The sequence below is a fragment of the Microcaecilia unicolor genome, chromosome 13 (assembly GCF_901765095.1).
Source record: "Microcaecilia unicolor chromosome 13, aMicUni1.1, whole genome shotgun sequence".
Taxonomy (NCBI): Eukaryota; Metazoa; Chordata; class Amphibia; order Gymnophiona; family Siphonopidae; genus Microcaecilia; species Microcaecilia unicolor.
The window spans coordinates 19180857-19202010 of record NC_044043.1 but is presented as its reverse complement, the minus strand read 5'-3'; the positions used below and the strand labels follow the sequence as shown (position 1 = coordinate 19202010).

The 21154-nt window shown below is 51.4% G+C and overlaps 1 protein-coding gene across 1 annotated transcript in view; it reads left to right on the top strand.

The window, feature by feature from the left end:
* The window catches only part of POM121 (POM121 transmembrane nucleoporin), a 303987-nt gene that overhangs the window by 1420 nt on the left and 281413 nt on the right, over nt 1–21154 (top strand).

The following is a 21154-nucleotide window of genomic DNA, read 5'->3' as shown; positions in this document are numbered from 1 at the left end:
CTGTCAAATGTCTGTGGCTTGGTATGGGAGTTTATATCAGTTTTTGTGTTTTATAATATGTACATAGGGATGGATAACAGTATAAGACCATGAGGCGTATTTTCAAAGCACTTAGCCTTACAAAGTTCCATAGGTTACTATGGAACTTTGTAAGGCTAAGTGTTTTGAAAATGAGCCCCCATGTATATTCTGAGGGTAGCGATAATTATGTATGGTGAGCATAATTCAAGAAGAACATGAAACTGTATATTGTAGTGAAGTGGCTATGATGTATAAAGCTATTTTTGTGTAGTGTAGTGAAAGGATCTGCAATCAGAATTGAGATGCCTAGGCTAGGGGTATTTTGCTGTGTTGACCCATAAAAACAACTAAACTGGGTCAGACCAATGGTTCATCTAGCCCAGTATCTTGCTTCCAGCAGTGACCAATCCAGGTCACAAGTACCTGTCAGAAACCCAAATAGTAGCAACATTCCATGCTACCAATTCCAAAACAAGCAGTAGCTTCCCCATGTCTGTTTTCAATAGCAGACTATGAACTTTTCCTCCAGGAGCTCGTCCAAACCTTTTTATATTTAAATCATGTTTATTGATGTGACAAGCCATTATAAACAGAATATTATAACATCTACAACTGTTCACCATCCATTTTCTTTTTATCCCCTCAACAAAAACCCTCCCCCCAACGCCTTTCCCTTGTTCTTGATAGTCTGTCTTCTGATTTTGTATGTTCATTGCAAGTTTAGAAGATGGCTACGTGCTGGGGGAGTTAGTGTTCCAAAAGGGGGTCCACCGTTGCTGTAATTCTCCAATTTGTGAGTTGATGTCTGTTACTCCCATCCTTTCTGTGCGCAGTATCTGTAACATTTGCGTCCTCCACTGTTGCAGTGTCAGGCCCCCTGTTGACAACCATTCTGTCAAAATAACTTGCTTGCCCACAATTACAGCACACTGGGTAAATGCTGTAAAGCCTTTTACTGTGGGTCGACTATTTGTTATCATCCGACCCTCCTGTTTGGACAGCTAAGTCCAGCCCTGCTTCCAGATTGAGTTTACGTATTGGATTATTTCTTTCCAGAATTTCTCCACTGCTTTGCATAGCCAGAACATATGTCCCAGGTCTGCCCCTTCTGCTCTCACTTGGGCACTCTCCCCAGGGGGAAAGGCCCATGTAAAATGCTCTTTTGACCAAACCTTTTTTAAACCCAGATACACTAACTGCTCTTTACTACATCCTCCGGCAAAGAGTGCCAGAGCTTAACTATTGGTTGAATGAAAAACATTTCCCCCTATTTGCTTTAAAAGTATTTCCATATAACTTCCTTGAGTGCCCCCTTGTCTTTTACTCGTTTACACCCCTCCAGGATTTTGTAGACCTTCATCATCTCCCCTTATCAGTCTCTTTTCCAAGCTGAAGAGCCCTAACCTTTTTAGCCTTTCCTCATATGAGGAGTTCTATCCCCTTTATCATTTTGGTCATTCTTCTTTGAACCTTATCTTTCATATCATCATGCCGATCAATCCATAGACTGGTGGGTTGTGTCCATCTACCAGCAGGTGGAGATAGAGAGCAATCCTTTTGCCTCCCTATATGTGGTCATGTGCTGCCGGAAACTCCTCAGTATGTTCTCTATCTCAGCGGGTGGTGGTGACACACAACAGCAGCTCTGGCTAGGTCTCCAAGCCTAATTCTTAGGTTTTGTTGAGTACCTGGGGTTGAGGGCTCTTCTTGAGCAAGTGCAAACCTGGTGGTGCCAGGTCCCTCCTTTTCTCCCCCCTCCCGCTGGCTCTGTTAAAAAAAAAAAAAAAAAAAAAATTTGAACGTCTTTTAAGGGCATTTATTTCAACGTTTATATCAGCGTTTATTGCAGCTGCTCACTGGGACACCAGTTCGTTACAGCTCGGAGCGAGAAGCAGGTAATTTTACCTTTTATAGCGGGCAGGGGGTTCCCCGTTCAGTCTCCACGTGGCTTATGGCGTCGGAGGGCGAGGGCGCGAAGATTCGCTCCCCGGACCGCGTGTGTGCGTCTAGCGGGGATGCGGGGGTTTCAAAGCCTGACTCGCTTTTGTTTGGGCGTCAGTTTGGAGTCCGGTCAGTTTCCCGGTTCTTCCTCCGGTGCGGCGGTTTTTTCCCGCCATAAGCGCCCATCCCCCGCTGCTCGCCCCCCCCCCCATTTTGGCTGCTCGGACGGCTTCTTCTTGGGCCGCCCTCGAGGTAGGAGACGTTAATGCTATGATCGCCCTTGATTCGGGCGACGGCAAGAAAGCGGCGAAAGTTAAGCGCCGTTCTTTCCGCGCGGCTCCTCAGAGTTTCGCGCCAGACGCCATTTTGGATGCACAGCATGTTCCCCCCCCCCCCCCCCCCCCCCCCCCCCCCCCCCCCCCCCCCCCCGGTTGAGTGTGTGTCTAGGGCCGTGGCCCAGGCGGAAGAAGTGCACAGTCTAGGGGGTTCTCCCCGAGTTAATTTTGCTACTGCATCAGGCTCTTCTTATGCTAAACGCTGCCCCGGCTCCCCCCTCTGATCAAGGGGTTGAGGCCTCCGGAAGCAAACGCCCTCGAGTGGACTTCCAGGCCCTAGAGGACTCTGTCTCCTCTGATGTAGATGAGGGCAGCATATCTGAGTTCTCCCAACGATCCTTTGGGGATTCCTTGGAGGAGACGGATTCCCGCTCGGCTGGAGCGGATGACCCCTCTGCAGCACGGATCTTTCGCTCAGAGGATTTGCCCAACCTGTTTGTGCAGGCAATGAGCATTTTGAAGATTTCCTCTCCGGAGGACGTCTCTCCCTCAGCCTCTGTTGACTCTGCCATTATGCTGGGGACGAAGCGCCCGCCTAGATCCTTCCACGTGCATGAAGCCATGCACACCTTGATTTCGGCTCATTGGGATTTTCCACAAGCGAGCCTTAAAGTGGCTAGGGCTTTGTCCCGCCTCTATCCTCTGCCTGAAGGTGAAAGGGAGGCCTTTCTTGGGCCTACCGTGGATTCTTTAATCACTGTGGTGACTAAGAAAACGGCGTTGCTGGTGGAAGGTGGCACGGCCCTAAAGGACGCCCAAGACAGGACATTGAAGGCGGCTTTAAAGTTGTCCTTCGAGGCGGCTGCTTTAAGTTTGCAGGCCTCAATTTGCGGCTCCTATGTGGCCAGGGCTCTGATCCTTCCTTGAGGGCTGATTGACCAGCCCTGGAATCGGGCTTGGCCTACTTGGCAGACTTGCTGTATGATGTCTTGAGAGCCTCGGCTAAAAGTATGGCTCAGACAGTCTCCGCACGGCGGTGGCTTTGGCTAAAGCATTGGTCTGTTGACCACGCTTCTAAGTCTCGCCTGGCTAAGTTGCCTTTTTAAGGCAAGCTGCTCTTTGGGGTTGAGCTGGACAAGATTGTGACCGCTCTCGGCGCGTCTAAGGGCAAGAGGTTACCGGAGGTCAGGGCTCGGGCCAGTGGTGCCCTCCCCGGTTCCTCCAAAGGACGGTTTCAGGAAGCCCGTCGGTATCGCCCGGGCAAGTCGGGCTCCTCTGCCCCCTTTTCCTTCATAAGGAACTTCTCCCCCAAGCAGCATTCCCTTCGCAGAGACCGCTGTCTCGGAGGTGCCTCCTCCGGTCCTCCCCCAGGGTCTCGTACCCAATGACGGGGTGCTGGTCCATGGCCCAGAGCAGATTGGAGGACGCCTATCCTCGTTTCTGGGCAAGTGGACCAGGGTAACTTCAGTCGCTTGGGTGCTGGAAGTCATCAGAGACGGCTACAAGCTAGAGTTCTGCCGACCCTTAAGAGACGGGTTTGTGCACTCTCCCTGCAAGTCTCCGGTCAAAGCTGTGGCAGTGCAGCAGACTTTGGACAATCTGATCCGCCTGGGGGCGGTCGTTCCGGTGCCAGAAGATCAGCTTGGCAAGGGACGTTACTCCATTTACTTTGTGGTACCAAAGAAAGGAGGTTCTGTCCGGCCTATCTTCGACCTCAAAGGGGACAATCTGGCCTTGTAAGTTCGGCACTTCCGGATGGAGACTCTCCGCTCTGTTATAGCGGCAGTGCAGGCAGGGGAGTTCCTGGCATCCTTGGACATCAAGGAAGCTTACTTGCATATTCCCATCTGGCCTCCTCATCAACGCTTTCTGCGTTTTGCAGTTCTGAGCCGACACTCCCAGTTCAGAGCCCTCCTGTTCGGGTTGGCTACTGCTCCGCGGACCTTCTCCAAAGTAATGGTGGTCATCACGGCCTTCCTTCGCAAGAAAGGAGTACAAGTCCATCCTTATCTGGACGACTGGTTGATCCGAGCCCCCTCTTATGCAGAGTGCGGCAGAGCTTCAGACCGGGTGATTGCTCTTTTGAGCTCCCTGGGGTGGATCATCAACTGGGAGAAAAGCCAGCTGCGCCCGACTCAGTCCCTGGAGTATCTGGGAGTTCGATTCGACTCCCAAGGGGGCAGAGTGTTCCTGCCAGACAATCGGATTGTCAAGCTTCAAGCTCAGGTGGACAAGTCCCTAGCAGCCTCTCCTCTTCGGGCTTGGGACTATGTGCAGCTGTTGGGCTCTATGACGGCCACGATGGAAGTAGTGCCCTGGGCCAGGGCCCATATGAGACCTATACAGCTCTCTCTGCTACAGCGATGGACTCCAGCTTTGGAGGATTACGCTGTTCGCCTTCCCTTGGATCCGGCGGTGCGCAAGGCGCTGAGCTGGTGGCTGAGGCCAGACAAGCTGTCCGCAGGAATGCCTCTTATGACCCCGGAGTGGATTGTCGTCACGACGGACGTCTCTTTGACGGGCTGGGGAGCCCACTGCTTGGGAAGGACAGCGCAGGGGCTCTGGTCTCCTGCAGAGGCAAAGTGGTCTATCAACCTCCTGGAACTCAGAGCCATTCGGTTGGCGCTTTGGAGTTCCTCCCGGTACTGGCGTTGAAGCCAGTACGGGTCCTGTCGGACAATGCCACGGCTGTGGCCTATGTCAACCACCAGGAAGGTACCAAGAGCGCCCCTCTAGCCAAGGAAGCCATGAATCTATGCCAGTGGGCGGAAGCGAACCTGGAACAGCTGTCAGCGGCCCACATTGCCGGAGTCATGAATGTCAAGGCGGACTTTCTCAGTCGCCATACCTTGGATCCCGGAGAGTGGCAGTTATCGGCTCAGGCGTTCTTGGACATCACGAAGCGCTGGGGCCAGCCGAGCCTAGATCTGATGGCATCATCGGCCAATTGCCAAGTGCCGCGCTTTTTCAGCAGAGGATGGGACCCTCGATCTCTGGGAGTAGATGCTCTTCTCCAACAGTGGCCGACACAGGAGCTTCTCTATGTGTTCCCGCCCTGGCCCATGTTGGGCAGGGTGCTAGACCGGGTGGCAAAGCATCCCGGCAGGATAATCCTGGTGGGTCCGGATTGGCCCAGACGTCCCTGGTATGCGGACTTGATCAGGCTCTCAGTCGACGATCCTCTGCGGCTGCCAGTGGAGCAGGGCCTGTTACATCAGGGTCCCGTGGTGATGGAGGATCCCTCCCCCTTGGGCTTACGGCCTGGCTATTGAGCGGCAGCGTCTGAGGAAGAAGGGCTTCTCAGACAAGGTCATTGCCACTATGCTGAGAGCGAGGAAACGCTCTACTTCTACTGCTTACGCCAGGGTTTGGCGTATCTTTGCAGCGTGGTGTGAAGCAGGCTCTCTCTCCTTTCTCTGCTCCAATTTCTTCAGTGTTGGCGTTCCTGCAAGAAGGTCTGGACAAAGGCCTGTCGCTCAGTTCCCTTAAGGTCCAGGTAGCGGCTCTGGCTTGCTTCAGGGGCCGCCTGAAGGGTGCTTCTCTGGCTTCGCAGCCAGATGTGGTGCGCTTTCTCAAGGGGGTTAATCACCTGCGCCCTCCTCTGCACTCAGTGGTGCCTGCGTGGAATCTCAACCTGGTGCTAAGAGCATTGCAGAAGCCGCCGTTTGAACCCTTGTCGAGGGCATCGCTGAAAGACCTGACGTTGAAAGCAGTCTTTTTGGTGGCTATCACTTCAGCCAGAAGAGTTTCCGAGCTCCAGGCGCTCTCATGTCGAGAGCCTTTTCTACAGTTCACTGAGGCAGGAGTGACTATTCGCACAGTGCCTTCCTTTCTGCCCAAGATTGTTTCTCGCTTCCATGTGAATCAGCAGCTCTGTCTCCCTTCCTTTCGTAGGGAGGACTACCCAGAGGAGTATTCTGCTCTTAAATATCTGGATGTGAGACGAGTCATCATCAGATACTTGGAAGTGACCAATGATTTCAGGAAATCAGATCATCTGTTTGTCCTGTTTGCAGGTCCTCGTAAGGGTCTGCAGGCTGCTAAGCCTACAGTGGCAAGATGGGTCAAGGAAGCCATTGCAGCGGCTTATGTGGCCGCGGGGAAGGTGCCGCCTATCCAGCTGAAGGCTCACTCCACGAGAGCTCAGGCGGCCTCGATGGCAGAGGCCGGATCCGTCTCCTTGGAAGAGATATGCAAGGCGGCAACTTGGGCTTCGGCTCATACATTCTCCAAGCATTACCGTTTGACTGTGGCTGCACGGGCGGAGGCCCGGTTTGGAGCTTCAGTGTTGAGGTCAGGGATTTCAATGTCCCGCTCTGGGTGAGTACTGCTTCGGTACATCCCACCAGTCTATGGATTGATCAGCTTGATGATATGGAAGGTAAAATTATGTATATCATACCTGATAATTTTCTTTCCATTAATCATAGCTGATCAATCCATAGCCCCTCCCAGATATCTGTACTGTTTTTATTCTGGTTGCATTTCAGGTTCAAGTTTAGTCTTCAGTTACTTCAGAAAGACTTCGTGTTCAAGTTTTTTCACTTGGATTCTTCAAGAGTTAAGACTAGTTTGTGTTACAGTGAGCTGCTGCATTCCTCTCCCCTCCGTTTTACGGGGCTGGATTGAGACTTAAAATTCTGCCGGCACTCCCTCCCGCTTCGTGCGGCTGTAGGGCAGCTTTGTACCCCTCCCGCTTCGGCGGTGTTAGGGTCAGTCAGCTCCTCCCGCGGTTGCGGTTGCAGGATAAGCCAGATCCCCCCGCATCGGCGGGTGTGGTGTCCCTCCCCCGCTCCGCGGGGATGAGCTGGACGGATTCCCCTCCCCCACTTGTGTGGGGATGAGCTGGGTTAATTCCCCTCCCCCGTTTCGGCGGTGGTGAGCTGGGCAGAGTGTCCCTTCGTGGGTGTAATTCTCTAAGTGCTGAGTCCTGCGGATGGAGCTTTGATATCGACATACTGAGGAGTTTCCGGCAGCACATGACCACATATAGGGAGGCAAAAGTTTGCTCTCTATCTCCACCTGCTGGTAGATGGACACAACCCACCAGTCTATGGATTGATCAGCTATGATTAATGGAAAGAAAATTATCAGGTATGATTATACATAATTTTACCTTGTGCAGGTGCTCCTCTGTTTCTAGCTCGCTCCCCCCTCCTCTGTGCAGCAGAGGAGTGGTGCTCAGGAGTGTTCTTGCATTCCAGAATGCTGTCTTTTTTTTTTTTTTTTTTTTTCTCCCGTTGCACTACTTGTGCTGGACATTTCCTGCTGGTCACAAGCAGACAGTTTGGAAGTTGATCCTTTCAGGAGTTTCTCTGCGGAGCGTAGTTTGAGCATTGGCTCTGTCTTAAGGGCTACTGGAGCCTAGCCTTCCACCTGGCTGTTGCCTGGTGGCTTAGTTGGGGCGCCTTCCCTATCTGTCCTGCTCCTTTGTCTTAGGCTCCCGTTTCTCTTCCTTTAGTTTTGCAGGTGTTTCTGTGTACAGAACTTTCTAAAGGGGTTCCCCTGGTGATAAATTTTGGGCTGTTTGACTCCAACTCTCAGGAAGATTGGAGCATGTTTTCTTAATCTCTCCTAGCTGTCTGCAGGGCCAGAGAAGGTGGAATCCTCTCTTCCTGCCTTGCCAGGCTTTTGTGGCAGTGGGTTTCCTGCTTCACATTTGTCTGCAGGACATTTTGTATTCACATTTGAAGCTTTTGGTGCCAGCTTTCTGTTTTTTTTTTTTTTTTTTTTTCTTTTCTTTTTGGTGCTCTTTTTGGGACAGCCTACCTTGGTTTCCATGGTGACCCTGGAAGCTTGGTTACCATACTCTATTCAGTGCGATGCTTTGAGAAGCACACCGGTTTCTCTGGTTGGGTGGTACATGGTATTGGCAGCTGTAGTATTCCTCCTCTTTCCACCAGGGCTCTTTTGCTGCACTCTCCTGTCCTGCTTGTTTTGTCAAGCAGTTCTTTGCATAGCTGGGACAGCTCTCTGTCGGTGCTGAAGGTTCATTGTGCAGGATTTGTCTTCTGGTTTTGCTTGCTGTCTCTAGGCACGGCTATTGCATGATGGCTATTGCCACCGAAGTCTCCTCAGTGTTGCTCGCTGTGTCAGTCTGACTGCTTCTTTTCCTCGTTTTGTGTGGCTAGCATTTTTTGCTGAGTTGTCTCAGGGTGATTTGCCATTATTTTATTTAGATTTGCCTCCTTTTTGAATTCACTCAAGGCAGTATACAGTAAGACTAAATCAAACATAAGCAATAGACAATCACAGCAGTAAATATTCAAATACAACATATGTCATAGTGTACTAAACAATGTCAACGCTATGTAATAGAAAATTTAATAGACACCGTAGGGTATAAGCAAAGATGAAAAAATAGGCAAGAGTAAGAGGAGTTAGATAAGCTGATTAATCTAGTTACATGCATCCTTGCCACTTCTAGGGGGCCTACGTTTAGAGCTATGGCATAAATGCTGGCGTGTAGATTTTAGGGTTATAGTATTCTATAATATGGTCCAAACACCCAGAAGATGATGCTATTGAATAGGCTTTCACTATGCAGCCCTGGGATGCCTACATGGAGGCCCCATTTATAGAATCACCCCATTATGTCTGAGGTTTATATCAACAGAAAACTGTGATTGGTAAATGTGGGATGGTGTCAGTCATATGAAGTTGGTGGGTCACCTATTTGTACATATCTCTTTTGTATGGGGATGTGGGATGGCAGTCTGGACTGTGTGGCATGGGACTGCAGCAGGTTTTGGGTGAAACTCCAGCTGTGAGCGTGCTGCAATCCAGGCGCTACTGGTTCTTTTCACTTCAACTTGTCTTCTCCTGTTGTGCACCATGGTACGTGAGGTCTATTCCGCTGCCCCCATCTGGGGCTCTGGCTATTAGCTCACTGGTTAACTCAACTGCACAGCAGTGCTGACCGGTTTGGGTACACATCCACACAGATTGAATCTTTCCACTTCCAGCAAGGGGATAGCCCTGACCTAAGCACTGGATGGCTGAGTTGGCCTATGTTGTTCTTCCCCACCCCTTCTTTTTTTTTTTTTTTTTTTTGTGTGACCCCTTTCTTTGTAAAGGTGCTAGGGCAATTCGATGAACCCTCGGGGTGCTCAGTCTCGGATTGCCAGAGGACGAGCTTTAGGAATCTTTTCAATTCTGTCCGTATCGCCTTGTGTTTCATGAGGGCCAGTGCTACTGCCCAGGGTTCCTACCTGAGGACATAGGAACATAAGACTAGCCAGGCTGGGTCAGACCAGTGGTCCATTTAGTCCAGTATCCTGTTTCCAACTGTTGCCAAGCCAGGTCACAAGTACCACACAAACTCTCGCCTTTCTTTTTCATGGGAGGATCAGCTTCTCTCCCGAGTCTGTCTGTTCTTTTCCCACCGCCCAGGGGTGGGGTTTTCAGTTAACTCCTTGTGTTATAATGGCAGACCACCTGTCCACGTTCCATGGGGTCACAAAAAATAGAAACCTGTTTCCTTGGCCCGCTGTGTCTTGGAACTGCTACAGTGGGGTTCTGGACTGGAGCTCGCATGCTTCACGGCATTTCTCATTTTGGAGTCACCGTCCAGGCTTCAGGCCATTCAAGCCTCCTTCCTCCGCTGCTTCTTTTAGACAGTTGGGTACATCCACAGGTAGGTGAGGGAATGGGAATTTATTCCATTTGCTTTGTGGTTCTGCAGCAGGGAGTTACTTTCCTCCTGTCATGCTCTGCACAGCATTCTTCAAGTGTACTGGTACAACTCTCACAGTATGGACATTGTAGTCTGTTTTAATTGCACTGTTGTTGATTTTCTGTCCCTGATTCTCGAGGATGTGCACTTTAGTATCGCCCATTTCCTTGTCATCAAGCAGATGCAGCCATGACAGATGGGTTGTGTCCATCAACCAGCAGAGGGAGATAGAGCACACTTTTTCAGTGCCTCATACCAGCTTGCTCCACTGCCTCTCTTCAGTGTTCTCTATCTCCCCTAGCAGAGTGGCTGCAGCTTCTCCGAGCTCCATCTAAAATCTGCCTGGAGGTTGCTCCTGTGCTTTTGCCAGTTGTTAGCAGGGGTGTTGGGAGGCTATAGCAGCTTCACTTTAAAGGCACATAGGTTCGCCCTTTCCCTGCCTTTCCCACTCACCTGAGCCTCCGGAGTTCTATTTACCTCTGCTTTCCTCACAGCGTAAAAAAAAAAAAAAAAAAGGAACAGAGGTTTTTCCTTGCCTTTTTCTGTGGGACCGGAGCTGTGATACTCGGTCCAGTGAGGTAAGAGTGTTTTCTGACTCCTCCGGGGTGGGCCCGCGATCGGGGCGATTTGGCGCGAACCGCCATTTTGAATTTTACAGCCGTTTTCGGTGATGGCTACGGAGACAGCGCTGTTCCAAGTGTGGCAAGCGCAGATCAGCAGCGGGGCTCTAAATCGTGCTGTATAGACGTTAGAGCCGGCCCGAGCATGGCGAGCGACGATTCTTCGCGCTCTGAGCTGGCAGCGGACGCCATTTTGAATTTACCACATGGCGCGACCTCCGCTGAGATGGAGAGTCCTGAACCCGGGGGGGGAGGCCTCGGAGTGAGGCTGATATGAGAGCTACTAGCCCGGGCAGAGATCCGGGTGCCCAGGGTGAGTTTATCTCCCCTGATTTTGTCTTATTAATGCATAAAGCATACATGCTTAAAAGAGCTCTCCCACAAAGCCCTGCAGGGGCCTCTTCTAATGTCGTCCCCCCCCCCCCCCCCCCCCGGTGGATTCTAGCCTGGATATGCCCTCTGAGGCGTTATTCCCTGATAATTGGCAGAATATGAAGCGCAGAAGGGCTCTTTCCCCTTCAGAGAGTGCTGCACCTCCATTTTCCCCCCCCGTGGTCGGGCTGCGAGGATTCGGAGGACTCTGGCAGGCCTTCATGGTCTGAGGAGCCAGAGTCTGGTGCAGAAGTGACTCAGGATCTGGACGATCCCTCCGCGGTGAGGATTTTCCACCGTGATGAGCTGCCAGCGCTTATTTCTGATGCCCTGCAGGCTCTCTCTATTGAGGACCCTGCCAGTGGCACAGCCTCCTCTGTGAATCCTAGGATGGCTAGTACTAAAAAGCCTGCTCGAGCCATTCCTTTGCATGACTCCATCCAAGAGCTTATTTCGGCTCAATGGGCTGACCCTGAGGGACCTTTGAAAGTTTCCAGGGCTATGGGGCAATTATACCCTCTGAGTGAGGAGCATATGGCTCGCTTTGCTATGCCTAAAGTGGATGCCCTAGTCACAGCTGTGACAGAGAACTACCCTCCCTGTTGGAGGTGTTGCCCTGAAGGATATTCAAGACCGTAGACTGGAATCAGCACTTAAACGGTCATTTGAAATTGCAGGTCTCACTATTCGGAGGTCTGCATGCAGTTGTTATGCTGCTAGAGCCTGCCTGGCTTGGTTGCAACAGGCAGTGGAACAGCCCGGTGATGGAGCGGAGCTTCGGCTAAACACATGGCATTTGGCTACGGCATTGGGCAGCGGACATGGCCTCTAAGCAAAGGTTGGTGAAGTTGCCCTTTCAAGGCCTTCTCCTGTTTGGTGAGGAGTTGGAGAAAATTGTGAAGGGCCTGGGTGAGGCTAAACCCCAGCGCTTGCCCGAAGATAGGCCTCTGCCTTCCTCTAAGGGTGCGGCGGTCCACTCCTCTTACAGACCTCGCTTCCGTGAAGCTCGAAGGTACCGCCCGGGACATTCTGCTGGGTTCACTTCTCGTGCCCGTTTTTAGCAGAGGAACTCCTTTCGCTCGGACAAACGTTCCACAGCCACTGGCTCAAGGCCTGGGGTTCAGGGGCGACCCTCTCAATGATGGTGCGCCGGCCCTCTCCTTGAGTCCTGTCATTGGAGGACGTCTTTCCCTCTTTGCCGAGGAGTGGGCCAACATTTCCTCAGATCAGTGGGTCTTGGACCTGATCAGAGACTGTTTCAGAATAGAATTCGATGCCCCTGTAAAAGACGTGTTTGTGGAGTCCCGATGCGGTTCTGCCGCCAAACGGGCGGCGGTAGAGGAGACTTTGCAAGGTCTGATTCAGATAGGGGCCGTGTCCCCGGTACCTCCCGCCAAACACGGCTGCGGCCGCTACTCCATCTGCTTTGTGGTGCCGCGAAAAGGAGGGTCTTTTCGCCCTATTCTGGACTTACAAGAATTTAAACAAGTCCCTAAGAGTGCGGCGTTTTCACATGGAAACCCTGCGCTCCGTCATTGCGGCGGTACAGCCAGGAGAGTTTCTTACGTCTCTGGACCTGAAAAAAGCTTACTTGCACATACCAATTTGGCCCCCGCACTAGAAGTTTCTGAGGTTTGCGCTGATGGGAAAGCATTTCCAGTTCCGGGCCTTGCCTTTTGGCCTCGCTACAGCTCCCCGCACCTTTTCGAAGGTTATGGTGGTAGTAGCTGCCTTTCTAAGGCGAGATGGTATTCGGGTTCACCCGTACCTGGACGACTGGTTTATTCGAGCAAACTCTGCTGCAGAGAGTCAGCATGTAACAGCCAGAGTGGTCTCGGTACTTCAATCTCTGGGCTGGGTCGTCAATTTGGCCAAAAGTCACCTGACCCCCTCAGTCTCTAAAATATTTGGGAGCCAGGTTCGACACAGCCTCGGGGTATGTGTACCTACCCGAGCAAAGGCGGTGCAAGCTTCAGAATCAGGTCTGTCTGCTCCTGAGGATGCCCCGCCCGCGAGCTTGGGACATTGTCTAGCTGCTTGGATCGATGACGGCCACCATGGAACTGGTGCCCTGGGCGAGAGCGCACCTGAGACCTCTACAGTATGCTCTACTCCAAAGATGGTCTCCAGTATCTCAGAATTATCAATGCAGACTCTCTTGGCTCCCTGCGGCCCGACTCAGTATGGCTCTCAGACAGCATGCTGCTGCGAGGAATGCCGCTGGCGCTCCCCGATTGGTGCTTAGTGGTGACAGATGCCAGCCTGAAAGGCTGGGGCGCACATTACAAGGGGAAGCATGCCCAGGGTCTATGGACACCCGAGGGGTCGGAGTGGTCCATCAACCACCTAGAGTTGAAAGCGGTGTTTCTGGCTTTTCAAGTGACCCTGGAAGGATTGGCTGTCAGTGATGTTGGACAACACGACAGCAGTGGCCTACATAAATCGACAAGGCGGCACTCAGTGCAGAGCTCTAGCCGCGCAGGCCGAACAAATTTGTCACTGGGCCGAGCTGCATCTACAGTTTGTCGGCAGCTCACATTGCAGGCCAGAGCAACGTGCAAGCCGATTATCTAAGCAGGCATCAGATCGATCCAGCGGAGTGGGAACTTGCAGACGAAGTATTCCTGCAGATATGTGCCAAGTGGGGCAAGCCCGTGATGGATCTAATGGCAACAAGCATCAATGCCAAAGTCCCGTGCTTTTTCGGCAGACGGAGAGATCCTCGTTCGGCGGGGTTGGATTCCTTGGCTCAACCCTGACCTCCGGGCCTACTGTATGTGCTCCCTCCGTGGCCCTTGTTAGGGCGAGTGCTCTTGCGGATTCGGCTGCATCCAGGAGAAGTGGTTCTCGTCGCCCCGGATTGGCCCAGGAGGCCTTGGTATGCAGACCTCCAACAGATGCTCGTAGAGGATCCCCTTCAGTTTCCTCTGGTTCCTAACTTGTTGTCACAGGGTCCGATGACCATGGAGGACGCCGGCCGATTTGGTCTTATGGCCTGGCGATTGAGAGGGCGCAATTGAGAGACAAAGGCTATTCCAATAAAGTAATTACCACTCTCCTGCAAGCGTTCCACTTCCGTTGCTTATGCCAGGATTTGGCGCCAGTTTGAAGTCTGGTGTGCTTCCAAAGAGATCACACCCCTGTGGGCTCCTGTCTCGCCGATTCTGGACTTTTTGCAGGATGGTGTACAAAAAGGCTTGGCCTATAATTCCCTGCGGTTGCAAGTGGCAGCGTTGGCCTCCCTGCGTGGCAAGGTTGAAGGCGGGTCTTTAGCTGCTCATCCAGATGTGGCACGGTTTCTTAGAGGGGTGCTTCGGCTTAGTCCTCCCGTGCGTGCACCTTGTCCAGCTTGGAACCTTGGGCTAGTGCTGAAAGCCCTTCAGGGTGCTCCCTTTGAACCGCTTCGGCGTGCTTCAGAGACAGATTGACACTGAAGGCCATCTTTTTAGTGGCCATTACTTCGGCGAGACGGGTGTCAGAGCTCCAGGCGCTGTCCTGTAGAGACCCTTTTCTGCAATTTTCAGAGTCCGGGGTCACAGTTCGGACCGTGCCTTCCTTCTTGCCTAAGGTGGTTTCAGCGTTTCACCTAAACCAACCTATTTTCTTGCCCTCCTTTGTCAAGGAGGAGTTTCCAGAATCTTTTGGGCAATTGCACCTGTTGGACGTGCGCAGGACTCTGCTGCAGTATCTGCGAGTTACTAACTTTTTCAGGACCTCTGATCATCTGTTTGTTTTGCTGTCAGGTCCTCGTAGAGGGTCTCCAGCGTCTAAAGCCACTATTGCCCGCTGGCTCAAAGAATCTATCTTTTCAGCTTATTTGCTTGCCGGCCGGCCTCCGCCTGATGCCTTTAAGGCGCATTCCACTAGAGGAATTTCCTCTTCTTGGGCTGAAACTGGAGCACTCTCTCTTCAAGAGATTTGTAGTGCAACAACATGGGCTTCTAAGCTCTTTTGCCCGACATTACAGGCTGGACGTGGCTGCCAGGAGGGACGCACATTTTGGAGCGCAAGTGCTGGCGCGTGGTGTGGCTTGTTCCCACCCTATCTAGGGATTGCTTTGATACATCCCATCTGTAATGGCTGCATCTGCTTGATGACAAGGAAGGGAAAATTAGGTTCTTACCGTGATAATTTTCTTTCCTTTAGTCATAGCAGATGCAGCCATGATCCCTCCCTGTCTGATTGCTATCTGCTGTAAATCTATTTCAGGTTCTGTTCCTGTTTCCTGGAGATTCCGTCCTTGGGAGAAAGTCGGAAAACAGTCTTCGGGATTCTTGTTAAATTAAAGGAGGATGACTTAATTCCCTCCAGTTTCATGTTTTGGAGGATGAGTTTATTCCCTCCGGGAGGATGAGTTTATTCCCTCCAGTTATATCTCAGTGGAGGATGAGTTTATGCCCTCCGGGAGGATGTTTCATTCCCTCCATTCTGAGTTAATGCCCTTTGTTGTAGGGCCATTGTTCGCTGTGAGGAAAGCTCATGTTATTCCCATTGCGGTTTGCCATACTGCTTTGGAAGCTTCAAATACTGAAGAGAGGCAGTGGAGGAAGCTGGTATGAGGCACTGAAAAAGTGTGCTCTCTCTCCCTCTGCTGGTTGATGGACACAACCCATCTGTAATGGCTGCATCTGCTATGACTAAAGGAAAGAAAATTATCATGGTAAGAACCTAATTTTCCCTTCCTTATCTTTCCAGAGACTTGTGGGTTATGTCCCTCTGCCAGCAGGGGGGTTCACTATATGTGGTCACATGCAGCCAACTAAACCTCCATATTCTCTCTATCTAGCAGGTGGCGGGTCATAACTCTGCAGCTCTGGGTTGCTAGGCTTCTGACTCGTTCCCCCCCGGGCTGAGTTGAGCTTTCTTTTGGGGTTCAGGGCCATATGTGGTAAGCAGGATACACCTGGTGGTGCCAGGTCCCCCTCCTCTTCTCCCACCCCCTCCTCAAGTGTTGCCTGATGTCTGATTCTCTCCTGCCTCCACTCTGACAAACAAAAACAGCAGGTTATTAGCAGGAACAGCAACTCTTACAGTAAGTGGTGCTGAGAGGTGCCCACCTCTACCACCGGCTGCCTTTCAGGTGCTGTGGAGGACTTGCAGCTCATCTGCATATCCTTACAGCCTTCTCCGGGGTGACACCCAGGTCCACCCCGATCCACTCAGGTGCCCAGCGCTCCCAGGTGCTGTGGAGGACTTGCAGCCCTTCTGCATTTCCTCACAGCTGTATCCGGGGTGACTCCAGTTCCACCCCGATCTTCCCAGGGCCTTCTCTCCAAGTGCACAGAGTTTCCAGGTGCTTTTTGGCTAGGATCAGGTGACCCTCAGGGGGAGGAATGCTGGCTTCGGCCTAACCCCTGGTAAGCCTTTCCTCAGCTGAGTGGTGCCCACCTCTACCACCGGCTGCCTTTCAGGTGCTGTGGAGGACTTGCAGCTCATCTGCATATCCTTACAGCCTTCTCTGGGGTGACACCCAGGTCCACCCCGATCCACTCAGGGCCTCTGCTCTAGGTGCCGCGCGCCGTTCCAGTTGCTAAAGTACCTTAATCGTTTATGGCCCCTATTCACATTCTCTTCCTAGCTCTGTCCCTTCCTAATCTTTTCCCTCACCCCCTACCTCTCTCCGCTACAGGAACTCACTTCATCACCTCACCTTCTCTCCTACCCTCTTCCTCCCTCTTGGTTTTTAATCTCCGTCTCTTTCTTCCCTCCATTTTGCCTTCCCCATTCCACCTAAATACCTCTCGCCTTCGACGCCTTCGTGGCCACACCTGTCCTACTCTCCTCCGCTCTCTTTTACTCCTTCTCTTACTCTCAGCTGGTGACATCAATCCCAATCCTGGCCCTCCTCACCAACTATTATCCAAACTCTACAGATCTCACCGTGACCTCTCTAACCTCATCTCTATTCCTCTACTCACCTCCTCTTCTCTGCCCTTCTCTTGCGCCCTATGGAATGCCCGCTCTATCTGTAACACACTCGCCTATATCCAGGACCTCTTTATCTCGCGTCACCTCCATCTGCTCGCCATAACAGAAACCTGACTCTGCTTCAGTCGCAGCCCTGTGCCATGGCGGTTATCTATTTTCACATACTCCTCGCCCTGCTGGCCGTGGGGGCGGTGTTGGACTACTTCTCTCTCCCTCCTCCAGATTTCAACCCTTCTTCCACCTCAATCTCACTGTTTTTCCTCCTTTGAAGTCCACTCTATCCGCCTTTTCTCTCCTCTGCCTCTTCGAATAGCGGTCATTTATCGTCCCCCTGATAAGTCCCTTTCATCCTTTCTCAGTGACTTTGACGCCTGGCTTGCCTTCTTCCATGATCCTTCCTCCCCCTCTCTCATCCTTGGTGACTTTAATATTCCTGCTAATGATCCTTCCAACTCTTATATTTCCAAGTTACTTGCTTTAAACGTCGTCCTTTAATCTCCAACTATGCTCCATCTCCCCCACTCATCAAAATGGTCACTTTCTCGATCTCATCTTCTCCTCCAACTGTTCACCTTCTAGTTTCCTTTCCTCTGATCACCATCTTATAACTTTCACACTTAAATCTCCTCCCTCCCAGTCCCGTCCCATCCTATCTAATTTATCTAGGAATCTTCACGATATTGACCCTTCATCTCTATCCTCCCATGTTTCAACCTCCTCTCTACTGTGGCACCATCCACATGTCAACGAGGCTGTTTCTTCCTACAACAATACTCTATCCTCTGCCTTAGACACTCTTGCACCTTTGATGACCCGCCCTGTAAGGCGTACAAAACCCCAACCTTGGCTGACTTCTAATATCCGCTACCTACGTTCCTGTACCCGCTCCGCCGAACGCCTCTGGCGGAAATCTCGGGCCCTTGCTGATTTCTTACACTTTAAGTTCATGCTGACCTCCTTCCAATCTGCTCTTTTACGTGCCAAACAGGATTATTATATCCAACTGACCAACTCTCTTGGCTCTAATCCTCGACTTCTCTTCACCACATTGAACTTTCTCCTCAAGGTGCCCCCTCCCCCAACTCCCCCTTCATTATCTCCTCAGACCCTTGCTGAATTCTTTCACAACAAGGTTCAAAAGATAAACCTTGCTTTCTCTACCTCACCAGCTCTCCTTCCCCTAGTCCGTTCCCCTCTCTCTCCTTCCCCTCATTCCCTTTCCTCCTTTCCTGAAGTTACTATTGAGGAAACTACACTTCTCCTTTCTTCCTCAAAATGTACCACCTGTTCCTCTGGTCCCATTCCCACCCACCTTCTTAATGCCATCTCTCCTACTCTTATTCCTTTTATCTGTCGCATTCTCAACCTCTCACTTTCCACTGCGACTGTCCCTGCTGTTTTTAAACATGCTGTGGTCACACCTCTCCTTAAGAAGCCTTCACTTGACCCTACTTGTCCCTCTAATTACCGACCCATCTCCCTCCTTCCTTTTCTCTCCAAATTACTTGAGCGTGCTGTTCACCGCCGCTGCCTTGATTTTCTCTCCTCACATGCTATTCTTGACCCATTACAATCTGGTTTTCGCCCTCTCCACTCAACCGAAACTGCGCTTACTAAAGTCTCCAATGACCTATTACTGGCTAAATCCAGAGGTCTCTATTCCATCCTCATTATTCTTGATCTTTCCGCTGCTTTTGACACTGTCTATCACAGCATACTTCTCGATACCCTGTCCTCACTTGGATTCCAGGGCTCTGTCCTTTCCTGGTTCTCTTCCTACCTCTCCCTCCGCACCTTTAGTGTTCACTCTGGTGGATCCTCTTCTACTTCTATCCCTCAGCCTGTCGGCGTACCTCAGGGTTCTGTTCTTGGTCCCCTCCTCTTTTCTATCTACACTTCTTCCCTTGGTTCATTAATCTCATCCATGGCTTTCCTACCATCTCTATGCTGATGACTCCCAAATCTACCTTTCTACCCCTGATATCTCACCTTGCATCCAAACCAAAGTTTCAGCGGGCTTGTCTGACATTGCTGTCTGGATGTCTCAACGCCACCTGAAATTAAATATGACCAAAACCGAGCTTCTCATTTCCCCCCCAAACCCACCTCCCCCCTCCCCCCGTTTTCTATTTCTGTTGATGGCTCTCTCATTCTCCCTGTCTCCTCAGCTCGAAACCTTGGGGTCATCTTTGACTCTTCTCTCTCCTTATCTGCTCATATCCAGCAGACCGCCAAGACCTGTCGTTTCTTTCTTTACAACATCCGTAAAATCCGCCCCTTTCTTTCAGAGCACTCTACCAAAACCCTCGTCCACACCCTTGTCACCTCTCATTTAGACTACTGCAATCTGCTTCTTGCTGGCCTCCCACTTAGTCACCTCTCCCCTCTCCAGTCGGTTCAAAACTCTGCTGCCCGTCTCATCTTCCGCCAGGGTCGCTTTACTCATACTACCCCTCTCCTCAAGACCCTTCACTGGCTCCCTATCCGTTTTCGCATCCTGTTCAAACTTCTTCTACTAACCTATAAATGTATTCACTCTGCTGCTCCCCAGTATCTCTCCACACTCGTCCTTCCCTACACCCCTTCCCGTGCACTCCGTTTCTTATTTGTTCCCTTCTCCACTACTGCCAACTCCAGACTTTGCGCCTTCTGTCTCGCTGCACCCTACGCCTGGAATAAACTTCCTGAGCCCCTACGTCTTGCCCCATCCTTGGCCACCTTTAAATCTAGACTGAAAGGCCACCTCTTTAACATTGCTTTTGACTCGTAACCACTCGCCTCCACCTACCCTCCTCTCTTCCTTCCCGTTCACATTAATTGATTTGATTTGCTTACTTTATTTATTTTTTGTCTATTAGATTGTAAGCTCTTTGAGCAGGGACTGTCTTTCTTTTATGTTTGTGCAGCGCTGCGTATGCCTTGTAGCGCTATAGAAATGCTAAATAGTAGTAGTAGTAGTACTGGGAAGGTTGCAGCTGCTTTGGCGCTTCGGTTCCTTTGTCAGTTGGGGTGTTCAGCTGTAAGTCAGCACCTGGGAGGGGGTCTATATTTGCTGATGGCGAAGCACTGCTCTGGGTGTGGAAGCCAGAGAGCAGCGTTGGTTCCACTAAAGCCATGTGGTCAGCAGAGAAGTTGGAGCCTTGCTTCAGGGGGTGCCATTTTTTGTGGACCTACCCCCCCCCCCCCCCCCCCCCCAAATGTGCAGCGTTGGAGCCAATGTCTGCAGGCGCCTGTACCCTCTGTTCGTGTCCTTCAGTAGGTGCAATTTTATTTTCTCTCCCACATGTGGGAGAGGTTGTGAACACGCCAACAGCGGGGCCATCCTCCACAGTTGATTTTGCTGGGAGCTGCTAGCCTTTCTAACCTGTGCCTGTCGGCATCATTTTGGGTCCCCCCACACGTGCGACCGCAATGACAGCTGACACTCTAGCAGATCTTCACAGGAGGGTGGCTCCCATTTGCGGGCATGCCTGATCCTTCATCTAAGGAAGTGGTTGATGGGGCTTAGGAAGGGAAGATGCACACTTCCCCTGAATTTGTGCTGCTGGTGCACAATGCATTCCTGCTGAAGTGGCTGGCGGGGAGGGGTCTCAGGCTACTAATCTTCCTGAAGATTCTCAGGGGAGATGGAGGGAGTTCCGGCTCTTTTGCTGTCCTCGTTCTCCAAAAGGCTGCTTCCATAGCGTCCCACAGGTCAATCCAGAGACGAGTGAGTGGGTTATGTCCCCCTGCCCAGCAGGTGGAGAGAGAGAGAACTTCAGATATTCACTATATGTGGACATGTGCAGCCATCTTAGTCTCAGTATTCTCTCTCTCTCAGCAGGTGGATGGATGTATCCTGTGCAGCTCTGGTTTGGTGCTGGCTCCTAGCCTGTTCCCTCAGGCTTAGTTGAGCTGGGGGTTATGGCATGGCGTTACCGTGATGGCCTATTGGGGTACACCTGGTTGTGCCAGGTCCCTCTCCCCCCCCACCCCCTCTGATCTCCTCTTCCTGTTAAAAAAAAAAAAAAAAAAAGGTACCACCCTTCACTGTGAATCTGTCTGCTTCATTCCTGTAAGGTTTGTTAAACTTTTCTAATTTTTGCTAACTGTGGCTCTCCCTGAAGCCTTGTCTGCTATTTTTAGCTTCCCTTCTGTGGAGGCACGGGCAGTATGTTCTCTTGGTAGCGATTCAGGGAGGCCTTTCTGTTAGTGGCGGTAGTTCTTAACAGGCTCTATTTTTTTGTACCGCACTTCATTTTCGTCTGGTTCGAGCTGCGTCCTATCGAGGCAGCAGTTTTCCGCAGCTGCAGCCGGCATTTGAGGGAGCAACTTCAGTGGAG